The 24,326-nt window shown below is 45.1% G+C and overlaps 1 long non-coding RNA gene across 9 annotated transcripts in view; it reads left to right on the top strand.

Annotated features, from left to right (window-relative positions):
• LOC144681001 (uncharacterized) overlaps positions 1 to 24,326 on the top strand; it is a 585,681-nt gene that overhangs the window by 177,292 nt on the left and 384,063 nt on the right. For all 9 annotated transcript variants that reach the window (XR_013576664.1, XR_013576666.1, XR_013576663.1 and 6 more), the window contains exon 3: positions 16,838 to 17,011. This is a non-coding gene — a long non-coding RNA (uncharacterized LOC144681001). The remainder of the gene's footprint in view (positions 1 to 16,837; positions 17,012 to 24,326) is intronic.

The raw sequence follows: 24,326 nt of genomic DNA, 5'->3' as shown, positions 1-24,326 counted from the left end.
TTCATTACACTTTTAAACGTCTTGGGGTAACTGGGTCATCCGTTCTGCTCGGCAGTGTGTGCATTCAAAATCATTGACCAAGCACGAAGGACCCATTTCAATGTTGACAAGTGGGCTTGGCTGGCATGTACAGTCTTTACAGAACCTAACCAGGAAAGTTCTCCTAGATCCTACCCGGTTTCTATTCCTTATCCAACACCATCAATTACATATTATCTGATCAGTTAGCTCACTGCTGTTTGACCTGGTTGTGTGTAAGATGGCTGATGTGCTTGCCTATATTATAACAGTAACTGCACTTCAAAAAAACTTCACTTCCAGACTTCCCTTCTTCTTTAAAGAAATCGTAATTGATTTTTGCTGTTACAACAGCAGAAATGTTACTTTAAGTTCGATCAAGTAATAAGTGTAATTGTATTCATGTACTAAAAAATGGGCAGCGTTTTTTTACAGTATTATTCTGGTGTCTAAATTCTAACAAATTTGCATGTAGTGGAACCTGTATTTTTTGTTTTCCACTTAACTGGAATGTTTTCAGGACAAAGGATGAACCTGTGACCTGTAAAACTAAAGCGCTTTACAGCAAATGGGAAGTACTTTTGAAGTGTAATCACTGTCGTAATGTAGGAACAGCAGCAGTCAATTAGCACACAGCAAGCTCCTACAAACAGCAATGTGATCAATGATAATCTTTCAAAATTTTATTTTATTCTTTCATGGGATGTGGATGTCGTTGGCTACGCCAGCGTTTTTAATGTCCATCCCTAATTGCCCTTGAGAAGCTGGTGGTGAGCTGCCTTCTTGAACTGTTTCAGTCCTTGTGGTGCAGAACACCCACAGTGCTGTTAGGGAAGGAGTTCCAGGATTTTGGCCCAGCAGCAGTGAAGGAACGGCAATATATTTCCAAGTCCGGATAGTGTGCGGCTTGGAGGGGAACTTGAGATGGTGGTGTTCCCATACATCTGCAGCCTCTGTCCTTCTAGGTAGTAAAGGTCACAGGTTTGAAAGGTGCTGTCGAAGGAGTCTGGTGAGTTACTGCAGAGAATTTTGTAGATGGTCCACACTGCTGCCACTGTGCATCGGTGGTGGAGGGGTGGATGGGTTGCCAGTCAAGCCAGCTGCTTTGACCTGGATGGCATGAGCTTCTTTAGTGTTGGAGCTGCACTCATACAGACACGTAGAGAGTATTCCATCACACTCCTGACTTGTGCCTTGCAGATGGAGGACAGGGTTTGTGGAGTCAGGAGGTGAGTTATTCTCTGCAGAATTCCCAGCCTCTGACTTTCTATTGTTGCCACAGTATTTATATGGCTGGTCCATATAAATATTGTTTCCAGCCAATGGTAACCAAGAGGATGTTGATAGTTGGGGATTCAGCAATGGTAATGCCATTGAATGTCAAGAGGAGATGGTTGGATTCTCTCTTGTTGGAAATTGTCATTTGTGAGGCACAAAGTCCTCCTTACTAACATCTGGGGCTTGTGCCAAAATTGGGAGAACTGTCTCACAGACTAGTCAAGCAACAGCCTGAAATAGTCACACTCACAGAATTATATGTTCCAGATAATGTCCCAGACACCACCAAACCCTTGCTGGGTATGTCCTGTCCCACCGGCAGCACAGACCCAGCAGAGGTGGCAGCACAGTGGGATACAGTCGGGAGGGAATTGCCCTGGGAATCCTCAACATCAACTCCGGATCCCATGAAGTCTCATAGCATCAGGTCAAACATTGGCAAGGAAACTTCCTGCTGATTACCACATGCTGCCCACCTCAGCTGATGAATCAGTGCTCCTCTATGTTGAACACCACTTGGAGGAAGCACTGAGGGTGGCAAGGGTGCAGAGCCATCTCCAACAAGATAGAATCTAACCATCGCCCCTTGACCTTCAATGGCATTACCATCGCTGAATCCCCCACTATCAATATCCTAGGGGTTACCATTGACCAGAAACTGAACTGGACTAGCCCTATAAATACTGTGGCTACAAGAGCAGGTCAGAGGCTAGGAATCCTGTGATGGGTAACTCACCTCCTGACTCTTCAAAGGCTGTCTACCATCCACAAGGCACAAGTCAAGAGTGTGATGGGATACTTTCCACTTGCCTGGATGAATGCAGCTCCCACAAGACTTAAGAGGCTTGACACCGTCCAGGACAAAGCAGCCTGCTTGATTGACACCACATCCACAAACATTCACTCCCTCCACCACCGACACACAGTAGCAACAGTGTGTACCATCTACAAGATGCACTGCAGGAATTCACCAGGGCTCCCTAGACGGCAACTTCTAAACCCATGACCTTTACCATCTGGAAGGGCAAGGGCAGCAGATAGATGGGAACACCACCACCTGCAAGTTCCCCTGTAAGCCACTCACCATCCTGACTTGGAAATGTATCACCGTTCCTTCACTGTCACTGGGTCAAAGCCCTGGGACACCCTTCCTAACAGCACTGTGGGTGTACCTACTCCACATGGACTGAAGAAGTTCAAGAAGGCAGCTCACCACCACCTTCTCAAGGGTAACTAGGGATGGGCAGCAAATGCTGGCCCAACCAGCGAAGTCCACATCCCATGAATGAATTTTTAAAAATGTACTCTGGGTGGGGGATTTCAATGTCCATCACCAAGAGTGGCTCAGTAACACCACTACCAACCGAGCTGACCATGTCCTAAAGGGCATAGCAGCTAGACTGGGAGTGTGGCAGCTGGTGAGGAAACCAGCAAGAGGGAGAACATACTTGATTTCATCCTCACCAACCTGCCTGCCACAGATGTATCTGTCCATGACAGTATCGGTGGGAGTGACCACCGCACTGCCCTTGTGGAGGCGAAGTCCCGTCTTCACGTTGAAGATACCCTCCATCATATTGTGAGGCACTACCACCGTGCAGAATGGGATAGATTTTGAACAGATCTAGTAATTGAAAACTGAGCATCCATGAGGTGCTGTGGGCCATCAGCAGCAGCAGAATTGTGCTTAACCACAATCTGTAATATCATGGCCTTGGATATGCCCCAATCTGCCATTACCACCAAGCCAGGGGATAAACCCTGGTTCAATGAAGAGTACAGGAGAGCTTGCCGGGAGCAGCACAAGGCATACCTAAAAATGAGGTGTGAACCTCGTAAAGTTACAACACAGGACAACTTGTATGCCTAAAAGCATATGAGGTAAGTGATAGACAGAGCTAAGCAATTCCACAGCCAATGGATCTGGTCTAAGCTCTGCAGTCCTTCTACATCCAGTTATGAATAGTGGTGGACAATTAAACAACTCACTGGAGGAGGATGCTCCACAAATATCCCTATCCTGAATGATGGGGGAGCCCAGCACGTCCATCTCCAGCCAGAATTGCTGAGTGGATGATCCATCTCGGCCTCCTTGCGCTCCCCAGCACAGATGCCAGTCTTCAGCCAATTTGATTCACTCCTCGCAATATCAAGGAATGGCTGAAGGCACTGGATACTGCAAAAGCTATGGGCCCTGACAATATTCCGGTAATCATACTGAAGACTTGTACTCCAGAACTTGCTGCACCCCAAGCCAAGCTGTTCCAGTACAGCTACAATGCTGCCATCTCCCTGACAATGTGGAAGATTGCCCAGGTGCGTCCTTTACACGAAAAGCAGGACAAATCCAACACAGCCAATTACTGCCCCATCAGTCCACTCTCCATCATCAGTAAAATGATGGAAGGGGTCATCAATAGTACTATCAAGCGACACCTTGCTAAGCAATAACCAGCTCACTGAGCTCACGCTCAGTTTGGGTTCTGCCAACTCCTGACCTGATTACAGTCTTAGTTCAAACATGGACAAAAGAGCTGAAGTCCAGAGGTGAAGTGAGAGTGACTCCCCTTGACATCAAGGCAACATTTGACCAAGTGTGGCATCAAGGAGCCCTGGCAAAACTGGAGTCAATGGGAATCAGGGGGAAGCCACTCCACTAGTTGGAGGCATAACTAGCGTAAAGGAAGATGATTGTGCTTGTTGTAGGTCAGTCATCTCAGCCCCAGGACATCACTGCAGGAGTTCCTCAGGGTCGTGTCCTATGTCCAGCCAGCTTCAGCTGCTTCATCACTGACCTTACGTCTATCATTCAGAAGGGATGTTACCTGATGATTGCATTCATGACTCCTCAGATACCGAAGCAGTCCATGTCCAAATGCAACAAGACCTGGACAATACCCAGGCTTGGGCTGACAAGTGGCAAGTAACATTCGTGCCACACAAGTGCCAGGCAATGACCATTTCCAACAAGAGAGAATCTAACCATCGCCCCTTGACATTCAATGGCATTATCATTGCTGAATCCCCCACTATCAACAACCTGGGGGTTACTATTGACCAGAAACTGAACTGGACTAGCTATCTAAATTCAGTGGCTGCAAGAGCAAGTCAGAGATTCAGAATCCTGCAATAAGTAGCTTCAATCCTGACTCCCCAAAGCCTGTCCACCATCTACACGGCACAAGTCAGAAGTGTGATGGAATACTCTCTGTCTGGATGAGTGCAGCTCCAACAAGGTTTAAGAAGCTTGACACCATCCAGGACAAAGCAGCTGCTTGATTGGCACCCCATCCACAAACATTCAATCCCTTCACCACCTTTGCACAGTAGCAGCAGTGTGTACCATCTCCAAGATGTACTGCAGAAACTCACCAAGGGTCCATAGACAGAACCTTCCAAACCCACAACCACTACCATCCAGAAGGACAAGGGCAGCAGACACATGGGAACACCACCATCTGGAAGTTCCCCTCCAAGCCACTCATCATTTTGACTTGGAACTATATTGCTGTTCCTTCACTGTTGCTGGTTCAAAATCCTGGAACTCCCTCCCTAACAGCACTGTGGGTGTACCTACATCATGTGGAGTGCAATGGTTCAAGAAGGCAGCTCACCATCACCTTCTGAAGGGCAATTAGGGGTGGGAAATAAAGCTAGCCTAGCAGCGATGCCCACATCCCATGAATGAATTAACAAATAGTTTCTTACCACTTATCAGTTCAAGGGTGGATATTGTCCAGGTCTTGCTGCATTTGGACATGGACTGCTTCAGTATCTGAGGAGTCGCAACTGGTGCTGAACATTGTGCAATCATCAGCGAACATCCCCACTTCTGACCTTATGATGGAGGAAAGGTCACTGATGAAGAGCTGAAGATAGTTGGCCTCGGAGACACTACCTGATGTCCTGGCACTGAGATGATTGACCTCCAATAACCACAACCATCTTCCTTTGTGCTAGGTCTGACTCCAACCAGTGGAGAGTTTTCCCCCTGATTCCCATTGACTCCAGTTTTGCTAGGGCTCCTTGATGCCACACTCAGTCAAATGCTGCCTTGATGTCAAGGGCAGTCACTCGTACCTCACCTCAGGAGTTCAGCTCTTTTGTCCATGTTTGAACCAAGGCTGTAATGAGGTCAGGAGCTGACTGGCCCTGGCGGAACCCAAACTGAGCATCAGTGAGCAGGTTATTGCTGAGTACGTGCTGCTTGATAACACTGTTGACGACCCCTTCCATCACTTTGTTGATGTTTGAGAGTAGACTGATGGGGTGGTAACTAGTTGGTTAGATTTGTCCTGGTTTTTGTGGACAGGTCATACCTAGGCAGTTTCCCACAATGCTGGATAGATGCCAGTGTTGTATCTGTACTGGAACAGGTTGGCTAGGGCGCAGCTAATTCTGGAGCACATATCTTCGGTACTATTGCCGTAATATTGTTAGAGCCCATCCAGTGCATTTGTCCATTTCTTAATATCACACGGGGTGAATCGAATTGGCTGAAGACTGGCATCTCTGATGTTGGGCACCTTGGATGGATCATCCACTCAGCACTTCTGGCTGAAGATTGTTACAAATGCTTCAGCAAAATCTTTTGCACTGATGTGCTGGGCTCCCCCATCATTGAGGAAGGGGATATTCATGGAAGCTCTTCCTCCAGTGAGTTGTTTAATTGTCCACCACCATTCACAGCTGGTTGTGACAGGGCTGCAGAGTTTCAATCTGATCCGTTGGCTGTGGGGTCATTTAGCTCTCTCTCTCTCACTTATCGCTTATGCTGTTTGGCACGCAAGTAGACCTGTGTTGTAGCTTCACCAGGTTGACGTCTCATTTTTCGGTATGCCTGGTGCCTCTCCTGACATGCCCTCCTGCATTCTTTATTGAACCAGGGTTGATCCCCAGGCTTGGTGGTAATGGTAGAGTGGGGGATATGTCAGGCCATGAGGTTACTGATTGTGGTTGAGGACAATTCTGCTGCTTCTGATGGCCCACAGCACCTCATGTTTGCCCAGTTTTGAATTACTAGATCTGTTCTGAAATCTATCCCATTACCACGGTGGTAGTGCCACACAACACGATGGAGGGTATCCTCAATGTGAAAAGGGACTTCATCTCCACAAGGACTGTGCGGTGGTCACTCCTACTGATACTATCATGGACAGATGCATCTGCAACAGGTAGATTGTTGAGGACAAAGTCAAGTAGGTTTTTCCCTCTTGTTTCCCTCACCACCTGCCACAGATCCAGTTTAACAGATATATCCTTTAGGACTTGGCCAGCTCGGTCTGTACTGGTGTTACCGAGTCACTCTTGTTGATGGAAATTGAAGTCCATCACCCAGAGCACATTCTGTGCACTTACTGCCCTCAGTGCTTTCTTGAAGTGCTGTTCAACATGAGGATTACAGATTCATCAGCTGGGCATAGGTGGTAGTTGATAATCAGCAGGAGGTTTCCTTTTCCATATTTGACCTGATGCCATAAGACTTCATGGGATCCAGAGTCGATGTTGAGAACTCCCAGAGCATCTCCCTCCCGACTATATACCACTGTGCCGCCACCCCTGGTGGGTCTGTCCTGTCAGTGGGACAGGACATGACCAGGGATGGTGACAGTGGTGTCAGGATATTGTCTCTTGGGTGTCATTCTGTGAGTATGACTGTCAGGCTATTGCTTGACTAACCTGTGACACAGCTCTCCCAATTTTGACACAAGCCCCCAGATATCCTTAAGGAGGGTTATCTTGGCTGGGTTTGCCGTCGTCGTTTCTGGTGCCTAGATCAATACTGGGGGATCTGTCCGGGTTCTAGCTGTTAGTTTCATGTTTTCTACAATCTGTCCAGACTGAAAATGAAGACAAAAATACAGCACCTCTTGACAAGAGAATTGCTTTACATTGGTGATGCTGTGCTAGACGCTCTCATAGAAACTCAACTACAAAGAATCAGGGATTGTCTCTCCAATGCCTATAACTTGTTTTCCCCGACTATAAGCATGATTAAAACCATGGTTACGGGACAGAGTGTCACATCTCCATCCTTGATCACACTAAATAATACCTCACTGGAAGTGGTTAGCAAATTCTGCTACCTTGAATCCACAGTGACAGACAATCTGCCTCTTGATGCAGAACTCGATACACGCATAGTGAAAGATGCTATCACCTTTGGCTCACCCACAAAATGTGCAGGGGATAACTTTAAGCTGACCCTTACAACTATGATGCTAGTTTATGAGGCTGGTGTTCTCAGTCCCTTGTTGTATGGTTGTGAAACATGGATAACTCACAGCTGTCAAGAAAGGAAACTCAACAACTTTCATCTTCGCTGTTTTCAGTAGAGAATTTTAAATATACTCGAAAAGGAAAACTTTGCAAGGCTATGGGGAATGAGCAGGGGAGCAGGACTAATGGGACAGCTTTCATGGAGCCATCACTGTCATAATGGGCTTTTTCAAAATTCTTTCATGGGATGTTGGTGTCACTGGCAAGGACAGCATTTGTTTCCCATCCCTAATAGCCCTTAAGCTGAGTGGCTTGCTCGACATTTCAGAGGACATTTAAGAATCAACCACATTGCTGTGGCTCCAGAGGCGCTTGTAGGCCAGACCATGTTATTAGTGAAGCAGATGGGTTTTTACTACAATCAGTGACATTTTTCAAATTTTATAATTAATTGAAGTTCTACCAGCTGCCTTGGTGGGAATTGAACCTCTGTCCCCAGAGCATTATCCTGGGCCTCTGGATTACAAGTTCCATGATGTTACCACTATGCCACCCACTTCCCATTAATGATATTGTTTGAGAGATAAATATTGGCCAGGACCGTGGGGAGCACTCTTGTTTGAAATAGCGCTATGGGAGGATTTGCATCCCACCTGGGGCTTTGATTGTCTCTTTTGGAAGATAGTATCATTAACAGTGCAGCACTTCCTCTGTGCTACAATGGAGTGTCTGCCTGTATTTTGTATTCAAGTCCCTGAACTGTGACTTCAACCCCACTGAGCCACGGCCGGCATGTTGCTTCACTTGTACAGTTTTACCCATTTTTTATAATGAATTTCCTTTTCTGGATGAGTAAAATTCAATGATGTTCCTTTGTGATTTGCTGTGTGCTGGTCTTCATTTCTGTTTTTTGGGTATTGTTGCAACCAACCATGCAAGACCAAAACTTGGTTACGTTCCAAAGGAAGAAATACAGGAACATAATGAATAGGAGCAGGAGTGGACCATATGACCTCTTGAGCCTGCTCCAGCATTCGATAAGATCACGGCTGATTCTCAGCCTCAACCTTGGATATACTCAGCAACTAAGCATCTGCAGCCCTCTGAGGCAGACAATTCTAAAGATTCACAATCCTCTGAGTGAAGAGACTGAAATGGCTAACCCCTTATTCTGAGACAATGATCCCTAATTCTGGAATATCCAGGCAGGGGAAACAGCCTGTCAACATCTATTAAATCAAGCACCCCCAGAATCTTATCCCATTATCCTTTGCTTGGAAGGGAGAGGTTCTACATTATGGTGGATAATGAAGATTTCACCTAAAGAGTGGTGATAATATGTTCTTGCTACCACAGGGAGTAGTGGAAGCGAATAGTACTTGGATGCATTTAAGGGAAAGCTAGGCTACTCTTTGAAGGAGAAGGGACATGGATGGTGATGACGGTAGATTTAAATGAGAAAAGGTGGGAGGAATGCCTTCTTTCTGTGCTGTATATTCTATACAATTTAATGTATTGTGAATTTTGCATTTCTTTAATGTAGCTGATCTCTTCCTACATAGTTAATGTATTTCTGATGGAAATCTGATCAACTGTTCTACATGCAGGGTAAAAATTTACTGTGGGAGTTTCTGGCACCAACTTCTAAACCTTTAAAGAAAATTTAGAACAGGTACATGGGAAGTCACAGAAATAAAGGCTTTTCCAGTTGAGCCGTGGGAATTCTTTTCTGTTGCAAATAAACAATGAGTCACAATTGAGGGAAATTCCCCAGTTTATATTGCTGTCACTTGACTAGCCATGCAAAATACAACTGCGGCAATCTTGAACCAACCTTTAAGAGACTCTCATCTCGACTCTTTGCGTAGAGGCCTTGGGGATTACTAAAGGCATGGTTAGCCTTACTAATGCTCTAGATTGAACCACAAAACCAACAGTCCACTACCAATGATTAAGAATCCTCCAATGCATCATGTGTAATCTTGCTGAGGTTCTGTTCCTATTGGCAAGACATTGCAAATGTCAGCTAAAACCAATGTTTTAACTTACCATGTGCCATGCTGAATGTGGGTATAGAAGCTGTGGGAGTATGCTTGGTGCCAGGAAACTACCAAGAGGTGTTGGTTCCACTTACCACATGCCTATCTTCCTCTCTGTGTTCCAACAATCCCCCACCACCCATCCCTGTGCACACCCTCTTCCCCAGGATGAAAGCATCCCATGGTTAACTACTGAATGGACTGATGTCCTGTCAACACCCTCTGTATAACCTTCACCTCCCACAGATAATGAGCGCTAATGAATGCCTAATTAGCTGTTCCCCTTCCAGCCCAGTGCAAGAGATGTCAGCTGTGGCTCAGTTCATAGCACCCTCGCCTTTGAATCAGAGGGTTGTGGGTTCGTGTCCCACTCCCAGAAAACCAAGAACTGTGATTGTACTCGAAAGAAGTTGCAATCTGTGACTGTTGGTAACTCGAAAGAGTTTCCAGCCCAGTGCAACTCAAACGTTGTAAAACTGGTCTTGCCAAGCTGTCAAACAGCCCACTTGAGTGTTGAATAACCCTACCAGAATTTCATTGCATATACGGGCCACCTGCAGCTTAGCAGGTATGCCGAATTGTACTAGGATCAGAGTAACGGTGCTTAATTTTCTGTTATTGAACATAGTTACAGTATACAATTACTCCATGGAAAGAATAGCCCCTGCATTGCTAGGATAATGGCAATGCAACGAGTCAGAATAAAGCACATTGATTGTGATTTCCAACTAACACCCTGTATTATTGTATTGCTATATTAGTGGTTTGATTTTTGATGCATATGTTGATTTCAGCATCAAGTTACAATTTGCTGGTGATTGTGGAGCGCAGATTGGTTGTTGATAGCTTCACATATCTAGGCTTAACAATCAGCAATAACTTGTGACTTGATGCTGAAGTCAGTGCACACATTGCAAAATTTGCAGCTGTCATGTCCAAGCTGGGTAAGAGAGTGTGGAACAACAGCAACCTGGCTGAGAACACCAAACTGCGAGTGTACCAAGCTGTGTCCTCAGCGCACTCCTCTACAGTAATGAGACCTGGACAACAGATGCTAGGCAGGAGAAAAGGCTGAACAGTTTCCACAGTCACTGTCCCAGACATATCCTTGGCATCTCTTGGCAGGGCAAGGTCACTGACTAAGAGGTCCTGGAGCTTGCTAATTCCATCTTCATACACTCATTGTTAAGCCAATGACATCTGCGCTGGCTCGACCATGTTCATCGAATGGATGACAGCCGTATATCCGAAGACCTTCTGGACGGTGAAATGGCCACTGCTTCACGACCTCCTTTGCTTCCATACCTCCACTACAAGGACACCTACAAGCCAGATATGAAGATGATGGACGTTGACACTGACAACTGGCTGACGACCATGACCTCTGGAAGCTAACTGTTTGGAAGGGCATCGGAAGAGCTGAGCAGAAGTGAAAAGCTCAGCTGGCTGAGAAGAGGGCCCAGAGAAAATAGAGGCCAGGTAATCATGTACTTTCTCAGCCCACTGTCTTCCTCTGCAGTGAATGCGGCAGAGACTGCCATGCCAGAGTGGGGGCTCCTCATGCTTAACACAGAGTTGACCACCACAGCACAAACCTTGTCTTATGGGACGGAAAGCTGGCAGAGTTGGTTAGCTTTTCTGAAGAGATGAGGTAGAGACCACAGAGGTGTGATGTGTACATGATTTCAGGAAAATACATACTTGATGGGTGGGAGAAATGTTACCTTGTTCGATTTTTTTTTTAATGTCTTCTAAACGCAAGGTTGTGCAACATTTACTGTCCATTTGTATTCACCATCTTTACTCCACATAAGCCCTGGCACAGTGGCATAGTGGTAATGTTACTGAACTAGTTATCCATAGTTCCTAGGTTAATAATCCTGAGGATACAAATTGAAGTCTCACCATGGCTGAGGATTTAAATTCACTGGAATTGAAAAGCTGTTATAGTGTAGTTTTCTTAAAAAAAAAACTTTTGACTAATGCCCTTTCGGGAAGGAAACCTGTTGGTTTTTTTTCTAACCTGGTATGGGCTATGTGTGACTCCAGTTCCCATGTCAATGTGGTTGCCTTATAACTGCCCTAACAGAATCAAGTTGTATCAAACACAATCAGGGCAACTATGGATGGGCAATAAAAGCCAATGGTGCTCACATCCTGAGAATGAATTTGAAAAAATGTAAACAACCATCAGAAGGAGGAGAAAGTTATATTTTGCAGATTTCTTTAATTTTTTTTAACTGAAGAAACTTTTGGCTTTCACATCACAGATTATGAGCCAGGTGGGTCCCAACTCTCTGTCTTGGGCCTTCAAATGCCTTGGTAGTCATGTACATGTGCAGTGTTCCCAGGTTATGCACAAAAAACCATCTTTACTTTGGCTACTGGTATTTGAATTCAATAAAAATCTGTAATTAAAATTCCGATGATGACCATGAAACCATTGTTGATTGTTGTAAAAATCCATCTGGTTCACTAATGTCCCTGAGGGAAGGAAACCTGTTGTCCTCACCTGGTCTGGCCTACACATGACTCCAGACCCACAGCAATGTGGTTGACTCTTAAATGCCCTCTGAAATGGCCTAGCAAACCACTCAGTTGTATCAAACCGCTACAAAGTCGACCTAGGCACCGGAAATGACAATGGCAATCTCAGCCCTGCCAACCCTGCAAAGTCCTCCTTACTAACATCTGGGGGCTAGTGCCAAAATTGGGAGAGCTGTCTCACAGACTAGTCAAGCAACAGCTTGGCATAGTCATCCTCACGGAATCATACCTTACAGATAATGCCCCAGACACCACCATCACCATCCCTGGTATGTCCTGTCCCACAGTCGTATACAGTCGGGAGGATATGGGCAAGGAAACCTCCTGCTGATTACCACGTACCGCCCTCCCTCAGCTGATGAATCAGTGCTGCTCCATGTTGAACATCACTTGGAGGAAGCACTGAGGGTGGCAAGGGTGCAGAATGTACTCTGGGTGGGAGACTTCAATGTCCATCACCAAGAGTGGCTCAGTAGCACCACTACTGACCAAGCTGGCTGAGTCCTAAATGACATAGCTGCTAGACTGGGCCTGCAGCAGGTGGTGAGGGAACAAACAAGAGGGAAAAACATACTTGACCTCATCCTCACCAACCTACCTGCCACAGATACATCTGTCCATGACAGTATCAGTATGAGTTACCACCGCACAGTCATCATGGAGACAAAGTCCCACCTTCACATTGAGGCTATCCTCCATTATGTTGTGTGACACTACCACCATGCTAATTGGGATAGATTTCGAACAGATCTAGCAACTCAAGACTGGGCATCCATGAGGCACTGTAGGCCATCAGCAGCAGCAGAATTGTATACAACCACAATCTGTAACCTCATGGCCTGGCATATCCCCCACTCCACCATTACCATCAAGCCAGGGGATTAACCCTGGTTCAATGAAGAGTGCAGGAGGGAATGCCAGGAGCAGCACCAGGCATACTAAAAATGAGTTGTCAACCTGGTGAAGCTACAACACAGGACTACTTGTGTGCCAAACAGCAGAAGCAGCAAGTGAAAGACAGAGCTACGTGATCCCACAACCAACGGATCAGATCTAAGCTCTGCAGTCCTGCCACATCCAGTTGTGAATGGTGGTGGACAATTAAACAACTCACTGGAGGATGAGGCTCCACAACTATCCCCATCCTCAATGGTGGAGAAGCCCAGCACATAAGTGCAAAAGATAAGGCTGAAGCATTTGCTACAATCTTCAGCCAGAAGTGCCGAGTGGATGATCCATTTTGGCGTCCTCCGGAGGTCCCCAGCATCACAGATGCCAGTCTTCAGCCAATCCGATTCACTCCATCAAACATCAAGAAACAGCCGAAGACATTGGATACTGCAAAGGCTATGGGCCCTGATAATGTTCTGGCAATAGTACTGCAGACTTGTGCTCCAGAACTTGCCGCGCCCCTAGCCAAGCTCTTCCAGTACAGCTACAACACTGGCATCTACCCGGCTATGTGGAAAATTGCCCAGGTATGTCCTATGCATAAAAAGCAGGACAAATCCAACCAGGCTAATTATCAGTCTACTCTCAATCATCAGTAAAGTAATGGAAGGGGTCATCAACAGTGCTATCAAATGGCGCTTGCTTAGCAATAACCTGCTCACTGACACTCAGTTTGCGTTCCGCCAGGGCCACGCATTGACCTCATTACAGCCCTGGTTCAAACATGGACAAAGTAGCTGAACTCCTGAAGTGAGGTGAGACCGACTGCCCTTGACATCAAGGTCGCATTTGACAGAGTATAGCATCAAGGAGCCCTTGCAAAACTGGAGTCAATTGGAATCAGGGGGAAAACTCTCTGCTGTTTGGAGTCATACCTAGCCTAAAGGAAGATGGTTGTGGTTGTTGGAGGTCAGTCATCTCAGCTCCAGGACATCGCCACAGGAGTTCTTCAGGGTTGTGTCCTCGGCCCAACCATCTTCAGCTGCTTCATCAATAACCTTCCTTCCACCATAAGGTCAGAAGTGGGGATGTTCGTTGCTGATTGCAGGATGTTATTGACCATTTGCGACTCCTCAGATACTGAAGCAGTCCATGTCCAAATGCAGCAAGACCTGACAATATCCAAGCTTGGGCTGACAAGTAACATTCGTGCCACACAAGTGTCAGACAATGACCATCTCCAACAAGAGAGAATCCAACCATCGCCCCTTGATGTTCAATGGCATTACCATCACTGAATTCCCCACTATCAACGTCCTGGGGGTTACCAATGAACAGAAGCTGAACTGGACTAGCCATATAAATACTGTGGCTACAAGAGCAGGTCAGAACTAGGAATCGTGCGACAAATAACATCTCCTGACTCCACAAAACCTGTCCACAATCTACAAGGCACAAGTCAGGAGTGTGATGGAATACTCCCCACTTGCCTAGATGAGTGCAGCTCCCACAGCACTCAAGAAGTTTGACACTTTCCAGGACAAAGCAGCCCGCTTGGTTGGCACTACATCCACAGACATTCACTCCCTCCACCAGCAACGCACAGTAACAGCAATGTGTACCGTCTACAAGATGCAGTGCAGGAATTGACCAAGGCTCCTTAGACAGCACCTTCCAAACCCACAAGCACTACCATCTAGAAGGACAAGGGCAACAGGTAGATGGGAACACCACCATCTGCAAGTTCCCCTCCAAGTCACTCACCATCCTTACTTGGAAATACATTGCAGTTCCTTCACTGTCGCTGGGTCAAAATCCTGAAACTCCCTCCCTAACAGCACTGTGGGTATACCTACACCACATCGACTGCAGCGGTTCAAGAAGGCAGCTCACCACCACCTTCTCAAGGGCAATTAGGGATGGGCAATAAATGCTGGCCCAGCCAGTGAAGCCCACATCCCATGAATGAATAAAAAAAGTATCGATCTTATTCTTAAGCTATTTTTAAGAAAGAGAAAATAAAGACTAGAGATCTAAACACCAACTATAGACCTTAATTTTAACCCAACTCACCAATCAGCTGCTCTCTGCACTCTTTTTAAATTAAGTCTTCCAGCTATTTGTTTTACATAAAGTCCACAAGCTCACCCCCTCTCTGTTCTAAATAAAGCCCACGCGCTCACCCGGCTCTCTGCTTTAATGTGCACAATGCCACTGGAACAAAAACAGCATTGGATATTGGTTGTACCCATAATCAAGATAATAACTTGTCAATATTTATAAGTAAAAAGTGAAAGGTCGGCTAATCCCTTGGGGTTGACTGAGATTGATTTTTGAATATAGTTTCTTTTATAACAGCTAACCATTTTTAAACCCATTAGTGGAATATCTATTGAAGAGCCTTACTTTTAGACTTTTTCTGCAATTTCTTCTCCTCTCTGCACCCTGGGTACTTTTCTGTGCTTTTTTCGTACACTCCAATCCTGCGAATTTTTATTATTCCCAGTTTTACACTTCCCCCTTACCCTGAGGAGTCACATGTTGGTATTCGAACTGATGACTGCAACATGTGATGATACTTCCAGTTCATAGATGCCCTGCAGTCTATACACAGCTCTCCCTATTCTACTTTGTTTTCAGCTTCTGCTCATGGGTGACATTTTACTCCTTTCTGGTGAGTTTCTTTAAACCACAACACAACTTAACTAAATGTTTTTCTATTTTTACATTTTGCTCCTGTTTTCTTGGTCTTTTTTCTGTACTCTTTCAGGATTGTGCATTTTTCTTTTGTGATATTTACCCTGAGCTACTGAGCCGATATCCTGTCTACTGCTAACCGTCTGCTTCCACCTCCATAACATCACCCCTCTCCGCCCCGCCTCAGCCCATCTGCTGCTGAAACACTCGTCCATGCTTTAGTTACCTTCCACCTTGCCCATCTTGATGCTCTCCTGGCCAGCCTCCCATCTTTCACGCTGTGTAAACTTGGGTAGCAGCCCTCTGCTCACCAGTCTATACTGGCTCCTGGTCCAGCAACATCTGGATTTTAAAATTCTCAGCCTATAAATTCCTACATGACCTAACCCCTCCCTATCTCCCTTCCAACCCAACAACCCTCCGAGATCTCCGTACTCCTCCAGCTCTGGCCTCTTGACCATCCCGAATTTGGCGGCCATACTTTCAGCTACTTAAGCTATAAGCTCTGAAATTCCCTCCCTAAATTTATCTGTGCCTCCACCTTTCTCTCTCCTCCCCTACAATGCTGGCCTGTCTCTTTAAATAAGCTTATGGTCCACTGCCCTAAGTAGGCCCAGTGTCAAATTTTTGATTGACATAGTTGCCGTGAGGTGCCTTCGAGGTTCCTATATGATGTTAAATGCATAGAGTAAATCCAAGTTTTTGCTATTGATAACGTGGCTTTGAGTTTGTTTGTTTGTTTCCATCAGTCAGACAGTTAACAATTGTTATTTTCACCTTGACTTCAGACAGCATCCTGAACTTTTAAGGTCTGAAACACCAGCAATTGTGTCAGCCAGAATGTTTAACTATGAATACTTTCAGTAATCTTTTGCCTGTAGCTACAGCAGTTTTTGTTTCTCACAGCTGTACCGTTATGCAGGTGTTGGGTAGTTGCTGCTGGATTTTGAACTGCTGTCAATATTTTCAGCACGGTACCCTTCCACGTACCTATGTTCCCATAGCCTGCACTTGGAAATCAGCTTTTTGTAGTGCGGTTCAGAAGATTTTCTCTCGCTAGTGTGGGTGGATTTGAGATTTCATAAACTTTCTCACTCAGAAAACAGAGCATGGTCATTGTTTGTAACTTGTTCTTGTTTTTAACCTAGATGCAGAATCCACCCACAACTCTGAAAATGTGCCGATAAATATTACTGATCAAGTCCTGATACCCGTCGTTCCTGATTACCGCAAGTAGTCATCCAGTCTGTCACCTGGATGATGCTCTGTTGATAGAAGTGAACCAGGTCCTTCTCTACACCATCATTCTCTTTCCAAAGAAGGTCAGTGTAGTCCCTGTATCTCCATTACCACTCCCTGTGCTCCATTGGGGTTTCTGGCAGAATTTCTCCCCTATTGATGAACTCTGCAAATCAGTGTTTGAAAGAAAGATCCCCCAACACCTTTAATGGCAAAGGCCTGGCTTCTTAAATGTGATTTGGCTCCAATTCAAACCATTATCATGTCTGGATAACAGGCTGAGAATCCTGCATATTCACCCTTTGATTCTACAATTTACTGAAACCTAGGGTTTGTATTGTTGCTGCTACTATGTTGCCCGAGGTGTGAGTGCCAGATGCTGTAAAACTCTGAAACTTAATAATTGGCAAGAGGCTATTGTCCACTTGGTGATAAACAAACTTGTTCTGATTGGAATTTTACTGTGTCCAGTCTCTCTGACCTTGGTGTCAGGATGAAAGTGTTCTCTCTCTAGCATGAAAACAGAAGCACTACTTTGTGTGGATTTATCGGCTGTTTGCAATACTTTGATGAGTTTATGCCTCTGTCAGCCACCAGCAACTGGATTTTTAGCCCGTGATTGGGGCGAGTGTGGAGGTGGATGGGTGTGGAAATTTGCATTGCTGGCTGGTGTGCCCGTTTGCTGGCATCATCCCACCCTTGGGCCATTTTCCCAGAGGCATCATGGGGAAGGGGGTGTTGTAGGGCTACCCACCCACAACAAGCGGGTAACCAGTTAAGAATTTTTAAAGGCCTGTTGAGGCAAATTGTCAGAGACCAAGTGAAATTTTCAAGTTGGCTTGCAAGGCTGCCTGAGCTGTCAGAGGCTGGACCATCTGCCTGAAGGTGTCGTCTTGGCGGCAGACTGGGGCGGTGGGCGGGGGAAGCTGGAGTGGTGGCAGTGCTCCAGGGAGGCTTCAAGGCCCTCTCTACCTGCCTGGTCACCCCTCCACAATGGTGGCCCAGCTGCTAAGTCTATTTTTTATTTAAAAGTTTAAAAAGTTGGAGAGAGGGCGTCTCCATTTTTAGACAGACTCTCTGTTAGCTGAAGAGGCAGCCTGCTGCTTCTCCTCAGCTGTAGAGCAACACCCCGCCCCCCGGCCACCCCACCCCACCCCACCATGTCCCAACCAGCACTGAGAACCCACCTGTCATTTTTAATTGGATGGCGAGCCTGCTCTCTGGCCACGCTTTGGCCAATTTAGGGAAACTCACTGCCGGGTGACTGTTTCCTCCCCCCTCCCCAGCAGTCTTGTGACGCTCATTTGACCTGACTCAAAACCCAAAAATCCTGCCCCTGGTTTGCCAAAGAATGAGAATTGTTTCCCTCTCCTTAATTTTGTGCTTTGTTATTCCTTAGCTAAATGTAGTGTTTGCAGACCCGCATTGACCATAGGCTTAGCATTTACAAACCTCTGATCTGCGTCTTTAGGAACAAATTCCAGATGTTAATTCCTTAAAGTAAGTGATGTGTATTTAGTGATATAACGGGAGGGTAGAGGAGAGACACACAATTAAATTGGTATGTTGATGTTTGGTACTTTGCTTCTTCCTTAAATGCACCAGTGAGAATTGCCTAACCCACTTGTTCGTGTTCGAACAACAGCTCAAAGAAGTCCATCCAATAGGGCAAAAGCCCTCACCTGAGTGATAATATCATAAATAGTCTCTGCTTTTAAGATGGACATCATCGAACAGCAATTATTTTCTTAAAGCAGTAAAAGCAAGAACAAAGTACACAGTGCTGCCATTGACTATTGGTTATATATGGAGGAAAATACCCTTTGAATCATTTCAAGTCGTTGCTGAATAATACTGGTACAGCTGGTGGGTACACCATAGTGGTGGCCGGGTTGATCTGCTCTGCTCCAAGAGTTTCTTGGAGGCCATGTGTCTCCTCATGAGAAAGGGGACCCTGCATAACTCCGCTGTTGGTTTACTCCAGCCTCTGCCTGTCGGTTAAATTCATTAATGTAACCCTTGGATGACTCCAACTTCTTTTCCTTGTTCAGCCTCTACTGAGAGGTTAGAGGCCTATGGTGGCTCCTATGGGAGAGTAAACTCCAAGAGGCAGTATTCCAATTTAAACGGACCTTGATTTGTGTGTACAGCTATGGTTATATTCAAATAAGGGCAAGACAATGCCAAAAGTAACATTCAGTAGAATTTCAGGGAGCATTTAATCAGGCAATTAAAACCCTGTAGGGTTTGCTTGCCGGCTCCTTGAGTTGGGGAGTGGGGTCCTTGTTCAAAGGCACCTAGTGCCCGATTGAGGGATCCGGCATCGGGAAGGGGCAGAACCGAAAGTCACACTCATGCACTTGCCTCCAACTCACCCCGCTCTTGTGACCTCCCCCCCTACTCCTGTGGCCCCATCCTGTCCTCATTCACCTTTGGCGTGGGGTCCCTCTGGATTTCCCGGTGGTGATGATGGCAATGGAGAGCTGCCAGCCTCTGATTGGCTGGCAGCTCTCAGGGGCGGGATTTCCCTCCCTGAGGTCCTTAATCACGGAGAAGGCCTGGATGCTGGCCAAAATGGCGGGCTTTCCCCAATGGAGGTGACACGGGAATCCACCCAGTTCTCCAGCCAACGGATGAGACCCCTAAATTCCGGCCATTTTGTTTGCAACGCATTCATTTATGATTATTAAGAGTTTTTAAGGGGTTCTAGGGTTGAAACTGCTCTCAGCGATATATATGCCAAAAGCATTACTGAGTTCTCTTGAAATTCCACATTGCACATTTTTAATGCATTTCATAAACCACGTAACTGCATTAACAAATGTATGAAAATAGCAAATAGAGAAATTTCATTTGCATACCTTAGTAACAATTATTGTTAAGAAAAAGTTTCACCTCTGAAGTCTCTTAACTCTTAAAGCAGAAACATTGTACTGTGTCTCTCCAGCTGTAAAATATACTGATATTTAAAAAAAAATTTAGAAGTGTTTTCCAGATACATTTTACATTTTGCCAACTGGACTAATACATAACGGACAAATATACATGACCATTTTTATGATTTTATTTTTGATGGAGACTTTTCTGGTAAAGCAAAGATGTACTGTGACTTTTCCCATAAAGAATGTTGTTTCCTTAATGATTCATTTCCTTTGACTGAGGGTATGGCATTTTCTCCTCCTACACATGCATATGCTTTCTGTAGCATTGTAGCACAAACACAACGCCACCCACCTCTGAAAATGGAATTTAACTGTAAAATTAGCTGCATGCAGTATCGCATTTTTGTAAATCACATTTCATTTTGTATTAGTGCGCTGTGACTTGACGGTTGTACGTCTGTACGTGCGAGAGGGAAAGCGAGAGCTGAGATGTAAATTGAATTGCCAAATTCCCTTTAAAGTTCGGTTTCATTCCATATCTTCACCCTGTCAATTGTGCGGACTGTCAAAGAAGGGTTAATAAGGACTATCTTGTTTGGGGTGGGGGATGCCTGTGGCCTGCTTAGTCAGTTGTCAAGCTTGCAGGAAGAGAAGGCTTGTTCGATTCAGCTGAGCCAGGTTTTTCCTGTCTTGAAGTGGAAATACTGAGTCAGTCGAAAAGGAGGAACAATTAAAAAAAAAATGTTCTGTGCATCTGGCATCCTGACTCCTTCAGTCTTGAAGTATCTAAATGGCATATAATGTGCATGTACCATTTAAATCACTGTATTTATACTTTTTTTAAAAAATGCATTGCAATACAGTATCAGAGAGAATGAATTATGTTTAAAAGTAAAAATTTGCTGTAATGGATAATGTTCTGTTTACTTGGCTATGTTGTACATGTTTTTATGTTAGAACACACATTTGACTTTTGCAGTGTTTCAGCAACACTCTTCCGATTTTGAATCCCTAACTTTATCGACATATTCTCTATTGTGAACTTGCTCAGCCAGGCTCAGTCCTTCCACCGACTAAGCATGCTATGGGCGCCTCCCTTCAACCTCTGCCCTCAGACACTCCACTTAACCCTTCCGCAACATAACAAGACAGAAATTCAATATCAGATTGTTTCACTAGTAACATTGGAAAAGTCAAATGTCTGTTCCATTAAGAATATAAGAACGTTAGGAACATGAGTAGGCCATTATGCCCCCTCAAGCCTGCTGCACCATTCAGTTAGAGCACGGTGGATCTGTACCTCAACTTCATTTACCAATTTTATCTCTGTAGCCCTTGATAGCCTTACATAACAAGGATCCGATGATCTTAGTCTTGAAAGCTTCAGTTGCCCCAACATCCATACCCTTTTGGGGGAAGAGAATTGCAAATTTCTACTGCCCGGGGAAAAAGTGCTTCCTGATTTCTCTGCCAAATGGCCCAGCACTCATTTTAAGATTATTATGCACAACATAGTCACTCTAGTAGTTTTAGAGCATGAACCATTAAATAAAAAAGTGAATAACAAAGTGTACTTCATACACGATAAAAGCAAAATACTGCAGATGCTGGAAATGTGAAACAAAAACAGAAAATGCTGGAAAAACTCAGCAGGTCGGGCAGCATCTGTGGAGAGAGAAACAGAGTTAACATTTCGAGCGTGTATGACCCTTCTTCAGAGCTCTGAGTAAGGGTCATATGGACTCGAAACGTTAACTCTGTTTCTCTCTCCATAGATGCTGCTTGACCTGCTGAGTTTTTCCAGCATTTTCTGTTTTTGTACAATATATATGCCTACAACAACCCACTTCTTCAGGGTGCTTCTTTTCCTCAATGGTCAGGGAAGTTTCAGGTCATTAAGCCAAGAATCTCTTACAATGATGAGTCTGCAATCACTCAGTCACGTAGGTGATATTGGATTGGTGAGCTTCCCAGTTAAATTGATGCCAAATCACAAAGATTCCCATTTTTCATGTTTTGTCATCTTAATTATGGCCTTCAATCACCTACTTCCAATTCCTGTATGCTTAAGGAAAAGTTTAAGGGGTATCTCTGGAAATTCCTTTCAATCTACCTTAAAATACTGTGCTTGACAAACAGCCATCCGGACCTTCTGTAGTGAGCTTTCTGATCTATTTGCTTAGAAACTTAGCACACATATCATATAAAGGATATTCGAACCAAGTAACAGTTATAACAAAGATTTCCTTGAATTATATCAGATAAGGAGGACATGGTCTTGAAGAAAATCTCAAAAAGGCAGGGTTATATTTTTTAGTTGGAGGAGAGGAGGTTGAGGGGGATCTAACAGATTGAAAATTCTGGAAGGCCTTAAGGGGGTAGATGGTGAAAGCTTGTTTCAATAACAACATCAACTTCAGATTATTACTGGTAGAAAGAAGGAAATTAGAAAAACCATCTCACACATAGGATTACCAGAACATGAAACCTCAATTAAAAATAGCTATTGAAACTAAAAACATCACATTATGGCAAAGGGAATGACTAAATATTTGAAAAGGAAGAATATAAATGGACCCAGGCAAAGAGCAAGTAAATGAGTTTCAAGTGGGTCCCTCCACTTGAAGACTTAATACCACCATTGGCTTAATGGGCCAAATGGCTTCCACCTGTGCTGTAATTCTGATACCTTTACAATGCATCCAAAGCATTTTGTCCCAACATACAATGTGATGGAAACCTACAATTGCATCACTTAAGTGTGTGTGCATCCAACTGCATGTGTAAATGCATGCAGATCCACATATAGTTATGTGCCTATATTTATGCATGTACAAGGTGTACAGTACTTACTGATTAATAATTAGAAGTCTTTTGATGTAAATTTACTAAATTGTGCAACCTCCAGTACAGAATGTTGGAAACAAAAGTGATAGAAACTGGCCAGTTTCCTGTTAGTGATATTCTTGAAGTGAACTTATTGTAGCATTGAGCAAAAATAAGATGAAATGTTGCATGAAAAATTGTCTGCAGCCAATGTGATTGGATGACTTCATAACACTCCACATTAGCACAGCCCCAAGGGATATCCTATCCTCATGTTTTCCATGCCTGTGAGTTTAGTGCAGCCAAATTTTTTTTTATTGAAAGTGAACAGATAATCGTTTAGTGTTCATATGAAACGAATCAATTATAACCATTACTTAGGATATAATGCGAATGGGAGGGTTGTCTTATGATGAAAGGTTAGACAAGCTAGGCTTGTATCTGCTTGAGTTTAAAGAGTAAGAGTCAACTTGATTGAAACATACACGATCCTGAAGGGTCTTGACAGGGTGGATGTGGAGAGGATGTTCCCTCCTGTGGGAGAATCTAGAATGAGGGGTCACTATTTAAAAATAAGGGCATTGGCCATTTAAGACAGAGATGAGGACAATTCTTTTTATTTCAGAAGATCGTGAGTCATTGGAGCTCTCTCCCTCAAAAGGCAAAGCAGAAGCAGAGGGCAGAATCATCCGGTCCCATTGGCATTGTGAGTGGACAATATGGCAAGAAGACCAAAAACCAGTTTTATGTCATCGTGAAACCAGTTTGCGATTGTCCACTCCACCTGTCAGTGGTGGACCGCGTTTCCCGCCACTGCATGTCGGGAACCTAACTTCAATACTTTAGCATCTCATTATAAGCCCTGCACTTCACTCAGAGTTTTGAGGTTTATTTGCCGACCTTGGTTGGGGCAGCACTCACGGTCGTTAGCGCCAGGCTTCGCAGACAGCACCACATCACTTTTAGGGGGGCTCATGGGCAGGTCTCCACCTACCAGACCAGCCGTAAGGCGGGGGTGACTTTTGATTGGCTGCAGGGCTAGTGATTGCTTGGGAAAGGGGGGGGGGGAAGTGGCTTCAGGCAAGGGAAGAGGCTGCAGGGCGAGGGCTGTACTGGGGCAGGATTGTATCCCAGGCTGTCTCTGGGGGCACATGTTGATCTGTGCAAGTGGTCTTAAGATGGTGAGAGCTGAGGAGACAGTCTCCAGAGGAGATGAAGCCAGATGGAGATGTGAGGGTGTGTGTGAGAGAGTGAATGGTGATGTCCCTTGAGCTGGCAATGGTGATGTCTCTTGAGTGAGATGTCAGTGAATACGTGATGGCCTTTTGATTGTGTGAGTTTAGAATGATGATTACCTTAACCTGGCGGCACGGATGAGATCATTCATCCTCTTTCTGCACTGGATGGTCAACCTCTTCTGTGCAGCGTTGGCATTGATCACCACTGACACTGCCTTCCAAGCCGGAGTGGTGAGATTGCTGGACCTCCTGCAGCCAGAGCAGGGTAGTGGACATCATGGTGGGCCTCCAAAAGGCATTCCAGTGACGTGTCACTGAACTCTTCTTGACTTTCAGGGCCATGTCTTCACTGCAGCAGTCCTGGGTTGCAAGCATTGAGAACTGTGTGCATGGCTGCAGTTTAGATATGGCATCCGGAGTGACGAAATGGTGAGGTAATGGGGTGGCGGGCG

The sequence above is a fragment of the Cetorhinus maximus genome, chromosome 5, assembly GCF_964194155.1.
Source record: "Cetorhinus maximus chromosome 5, sCetMax3.hap1.1, whole genome shotgun sequence".
NCBI classification, from domain to species: domain Eukaryota; kingdom Metazoa; phylum Chordata; class Chondrichthyes; order Lamniformes; family Cetorhinidae; genus Cetorhinus; species Cetorhinus maximus.
This window is presented reverse-complemented; position numbering and strand designations above follow the sequence as displayed.